Source organism: Lonchura striata, chromosome 7 (assembly GCF_050655825.1).
Source record: "Lonchura striata isolate lonStrDom1 chromosome 7, ASM5065582v1, whole genome shotgun sequence".
Classification (NCBI taxonomy): Eukaryota; Metazoa; Chordata; class Aves; order Passeriformes; family Estrildidae; genus Lonchura; species Lonchura striata.
The window spans coordinates 14,242,179-14,248,178 of NC_140709.1; the positions used below are offsets into that span (position 1 = coordinate 14,242,179).

General features: G+C 42.6%; 1 long non-coding RNA gene across 1 annotated transcript in view; it reads right to left on the reverse strand.

Annotated features, from left to right (window-relative positions):
* LOC146766889 (uncharacterized) overlaps positions 1-5,663 on the reverse strand; it is a 50,478-nt gene extending 44,815 nt beyond the window's left edge. The window contains exon 1 of the long non-coding RNA XR_014956504.1: positions 1-5,663. This exon is cut by the window's left edge and continues 25,541 nt beyond it. This is a non-coding gene — a long non-coding RNA (uncharacterized LOC146766889).
* Between the last annotated feature and the right edge of the window lie 337 nt (positions 5,664-6,000).

Sequence of the window (6,000 nt, forward strand, 5' to 3'; positions counted from 1 at the left end):
GGCTATGGGATTCCAGCATGTCCCTTGGAGATTTACAAGCAGGAATTTCCATAGATGAGAACCAGGCAGAGGATACAGGTGTAGAGCTCTCTGCTTACCTGGTTTGTTTACAGGCTCTGAGTCTGTGCTTGCTGCTGCTGCTGCAGCCCACATGCCTTCCTGCCAGGTGAGAAATAGTCTGAGCCCCTCCCATGCTGGAACTTTTATTGGTGCTTAAAAAAGAAACTTATCCAATGTCCTGCTTCATCAGGAATGTGTTTTCTTCTGAGTTTTAGCAGGAGAGCAAGATCTGGTTTACCAAAGCTGCTGCAATATGGTAAGAGCCCTTTATCCTCATAGCATATCTGGCCTCCAGTGATATCAAAACCATTTATTAAAATTGAGTCTCTCACAATTGCATGGGGGGGGCATTATTCAACTCAGAGAAAACAAATAGTAGCAGTCTATCTTAAACCCTACCCACACATACCAAATGTATCTTTTTCTCTGCCATCCATCATTAAAAGCCCTCTTGTCTCCAGGCTTTCTCTAGGGCACAGTTTAGGCTCCAGCTCACATGACAAACAGCCTTTGGACAGCATGCCACAACACTGTGTGTCCTCCCTGCATTGACAGTGGCCAGACGACCCTTTCCCACTACCTGCTAATTTCTAGTGATGCCAGCTCCAGCTGAGCCAAATAGACATCAGCTGTTCATAGCAGTAGCTCTGGAAGCAGTGGGGGTTGACATTTTTAGCAAAGGCTGTCTTTTCCTTCTTCCTCTACAGCTGTCCTGTGACCTAAAGGGGAAAAAAAAAGTTTAATCTTTTTTTCATTAATTGTTTTTTATTTCACTTGGTTCTCTGATCCTGTTCCAGTGCCTTTGCACAGACAGTGCTGTCTCTGCAGCAAAGGTACAGAAAGAGAAAGGAAAGGTTTGAATGCCTGACTCAGTATCACCATGAATGCTTGACTTGGGAAATCAAACCTGAATATTCCCACCTGTTTCTGAGATTTTAGCAACCCTTTTCGCTCTAGTTGTTTCACTAATGACTATAATTAAATCAAAGTATGGCAATAGTCCCCAGCATTTATTTACCTGGAAGCTGGCTGCTTGTGCTTTAGGCCCAAAGAAAGTCTGTTGTGCTCACCATTTCCTTCAGTATTTAATTTTTTTCTAGATTTGGCTCTTGATCTAATAAGAAAATATATTATCCCTGTCTGCCGATTTTATCTCAAATATTTATGGTGATTATGTTACTAGGGGCTGTAGAGTTACTTATCTGTCAATATATGCTCACTAATTTATATGTTCATAATACTTTTTTTATTTACCTTCAAGGCAGATTTTTCCTTTTTCTTTTGAGATCTATTTAGCAATAGATCTTTTTTTAATGACAATGTTTCCAAGCACCAGAAACAAGAAAGAAGCTCACACCATTAAAACCTTTGTTGTTGGCTGCCTTCATGATGCAAGACCAGAAGATGGGAGACATATTTCTTTTGCTTTTTCTGGTACAGTAGTTTTGTGGGTCTGTGCCCCATTTCCTTTGCACTGACTGCTGCAACCACCCACATCTCTCACTGGGCACTCTCCTATGGAGAAATGTGACTTCTTACAACACTTACCGAAGGCTGGGTTAAACTTAACTAAATCTAGAGAAGCCAGAGTTGGTGCAGAAGAGATTCCTCCTCCTCACATTCCCTCTAAATTGTGTAAGTGCAAACACAGAACAGCTGCAGAACTACATTTATACAGCTGGTCCCACACACCACTTGGTGGCTCCCACCTTCAGAGAGCTGACCTGAGGTCCAGCGGTGGAGAGAAACCCACTGCAGATCAGATCCTGCACTTCTGAGCAGGACAGACACAGCTGGCAGCCACAGGGCTCTCCTCACAGAGAGTTAGCTGCAGAAAGAACAACTTCAAAGTTAAATTTCAGGATAAGTAATTTAAAATAATTTAAAAAAAAAAATCAGGCTGAAAGCACAGCTGGGGTTAAAGGCAAAGGCAAGATAAGAAATCTATGAGAATTGGGTAGGGACAAACACAAAGACCTTGGGATAATAAAAGAGGATCTCCTGTCAGATCCACCAGGTATCACCTATATGACATTATGTAAACCTTACAGAGTAAAATTCTGAAATATTAGGTTTATCAAGGTGTAGTCAAAAGGTTGGGGGCTTTTTGGTTTTTTTGTTTGGTTGGTTGGTTGGGTTTTTTTGCCCTTTAGTTCTGTCTCTGTCACACAACAAGCTCATCAAATCATAGGCCCTATATAGGCTTGAGCAGAACCTCTAGCTGGAGTTTTACAGATTAGAAAATGTGTAAGGGAGGGGGATATCAACCTTTAGGGTTGTCTGCATTGAGCTCATGCAAGCAGACAGCTCTTGGCTGCTGGGAGCTTTATCTTCCATTGAGCTGGTTCATGCTCCTGGGGAGCTGGTCACCCTTTTCCCATTTGTCCTATTTCACAGTCTGATGGCCAGTTTGGTCATTTGGGGAATGTTTCAGCACACTTTCAGGTTCTTCCAGCTGAGATAAAAAGAGACTTCTAGGGGGAAAAAACAGCTCAACAAAAACACTGTCCTCTTTATTATTGTAAACACAAAAGCTTCCCAAACCTTTGATTTGGATTTGCTTTTAGAGGACACTTGCATGTCTGCAAAGCACTGCTGGAACACCAGAGCTGAGCAGAATGGAGCCACATACTGGGCAATTACCCAAGTGCTAATTTGCACAAACAGCCTCTGATCTGGAATGTGCTGGAAGGATGGGAGCTGCCAGCCACTTTGGGCACATGTGGGAGCTTTGTTCCTTTAACTTCAGAGAAGCCATTTTATCTGGGCACCCCAGCAGCGAGCGAGTGGGGCAGCCCTGTCAAATGCAAAATAGAAATGAGCAGTGCCTATAAAAGAGAGATATCATGAGAACCTGCACTTGGGAATAATGAAAGGCTCGGGCAGGTTGTGCTGATTGTGCAACCTACCCGGGGCCTGTCAGCTCTGATAACAATGGCAGCCATCAACCCCTGCAAAAATGGCAACAGCGTGAATTGGAAATTGTGAAGAACCATTTAGGGTCGAAATGAGATTTTCTTCAGAATGCATTTGTCGGCGTGCTCCCACTCACTTGAAAAGCTCTGGACAGAGCAGAACAAACGTGAAGTAGCCAGGGTTGGGAACTTTTTTTTGTTATTATTCCTCCTCGTCCTTACAAAGCAGTTTTAAATGCCAAGAGCTTTCACGAAACAACAGTGGTTTGAAAGCTGCCAAAGGGCAATTTGAAAGTGAAAGGTATTCTCTTCAAATTACCTTGGAAAATGATACATGTTATGAAAGGGGTTTACTTTTTGGAGTGTTAAAGAGATACCAAAAATTCAATTTTATTGTCAGATTATAGAGGCAGGCAGCAGGGGACTGTGTAAAATTGCCAGATCTTCTCTTTAGATTCCACAGATGTCTATTTGCCTTTCACTGGCACCTACAATGAGGTATCAGACAGGCCTGAAAGGGACAAAAGAGTTGTGGTTGTTTGGAAAATCTGTTTTGCTAGAATATTAACAAAAAGAGTCACAGCTTACACAATTGTTACCTATTAATAGTGAGGAAAGCACAGCTTGAGACAATGCTGGTCAAACTCCCTGGAGAGACAGGAGCTACAAGAAATTTTTGTATTGATTAAAGGAAAGTTGAGCCTGAAGAGGAAAATAAGTCTGTGACCTCTTTATCAGCTTTAGATAACAGTATTTAGAATGCAGGTTTTTAATAGGGTTTTCTCCCCACACCCTTTGGTGCATGGAAAGGGTTTTTTTTCCCTTTTCATTTTTCTGAACAGCATGACATCTATTATTCCCCAAGGGAAAGAGCAAACCAAGTCAGCCTCTAAAATGTATGTTTTCTAACTTGTAGAATGGATGGATGGAAAATAACAGCACAGGCCTTTGAAAAGGGAAAATTGAGTCTGAAATCTGAATAGGATGAACATAATCGCTGTGTTCAGTGCAGAGGAGAAGGCAAACTTCAGGATTGAATTTTGCCCCAAGATGAGCAGGGAAATGTAAACCTGAGGATGGGTTCAGTCCTGCTACACAATAGACTACTTTTGCTTGTAAATCCTAGCTCTGTTTTCCTTCTTTCTTATTCTTGAATTGCTTTTTATCCTTTAGAGAAAGACGGATAAGTAAAAAAAGCTACTTTTTGAAAAGCCTACCATACTTATTTTCCAGAGAGTAGATATTCCTTTCTCTGAAATCACAGAAGGTTTCTTTTCTCTTCTGGTCCAGACTGACCAGTGACAGCTTTGTCCCTGTGGGCAGAGATGATGCTCATCGATCCAAACCCAAACATGACAGTAATGGATGATGCCCTCTGACAGTTTCTAGAAGAAAAATTCTAACTCAACTAAGTCAGAACAGTCAAATCCAGCTCCCACTGGAGCCAGGTGTCCCACACTGTGGTTTAAATCCCTCAACAAGCACCTAGCAGTCAGGTGAAGAAGTGAAGACTGATGAGAACAGGGAAGCCTTTTCCATCTCTGTTTCTTGAAAGCAGAAAGCGACAAGATGCTTCCTCTTCCTGGAGAGTCCCTTTTCAGGTGGAACCAAATGTGGTGGACCCTTCCCAGAGGACTTTTCCCCAGCTGTGACCTTTTGCTTGTGCTAAATCACAAGCCCCATTAGGAGCTTTGTAAAGCTGGAGTCTGTGAGTGCACAGAATTTAGGATGCACTAATATTTGCTTTGCATAACAGGCAAGGAGCCACAGCCTGGCTTAGTGCTCGCTCTGAGCCCAGTGGAAGCAGGGGCTGAAAGCACACTTACCTCTAACTTTCTCCTCCAGCTGTGACCCTTGAAGGCACATCTGCAATACAGGAGCAGAGCTGGATTTGTGATTTTGAGCTCCAAGACTTGCCTTTGAGGGAGGAAGATTGCAGTGTGAGCCTGTGTGAAGCACACTGTGTTCATGCAACCCAGGGTACTACAAAGAACCATCAGGAATAGAAACAAACTTCCAACAGCAACTCACTGCATTACTTCTAGCTTGTCCTTTCATTGCCAGCTAAGCTTCTACAAATTCAAGAGTGTTCATTGGAGAATTTCTTTATGAATCAGAAAGGCCAAAAGAGAAAAAAGGGGAAAATTTGCTTCACATTTCCCATTGTTGCTTGCTTTGCTATTGAGGCTTCAAAGCAGGCTTCCAAGCAGGTGGCAGATCTGTGTTTTCTGAGGCTAAAATATACATGGGTGCACACACACTCACAAAATATCAATATCTGTCAGCTGCAATGAGCTCTTTCTGCCTGTGTTTTTCACAGAAGGCTGAAAACCATGTCCCTCAGCCCATGCTGCACTGAGCTGTTATGCAGCTGAGATAACAGAGTCAGATTAAGGGGGATTGAAAGCTTCTGGGGGAAATTTGCAACCTTAGAAAGATTTGTAAAGTTTGCAAAGCCAAATGAAAGCCAAAAATCAGGAGCTAAGTCCTTTTGGAAAACAAGCCCTAATTTGTTTGCAAATAACATCTGTGTATGTATGCATGCACATGGACATCCTCCCACCACCAGAAGCTCTGATTGCACCTGCTCTTTGAAAGCCAAAGTTTGTTGCTTCATAACTGCTTCATGAAGTTTCTAAGAAGAAACTTTTTCTAAGAATTTGCTGCAATAATTTGGCCACTAATGTAAATCATTGTATTCATGATTCACACTAGTGGCCAGATTATTGCAGCTTTAGGGGCTGGGGGCATAGAGGGGCCATTTCCTTGGGTGGAGTGTTGAAAAGCAAGGACAAATGGTTTTGCCACAAAACCATTTGTGGCAAGCATGGTTTACCAGAACCTTATCCAGGGAGAGGCTGAGGGCTGGTGTTCCCCTGGCTGGTTCTCAGCCTCCCTGACTCCATGCTGCTCTCCACTAGGAGCTGAAACTGGAGAAAACTTTTTCCATTCCTATTTTATCCTCAGATGCTGGCTTTTCAGTCTTATCATGTGTAGGCAACTGATCTTTTCTTTCCAGTGAATA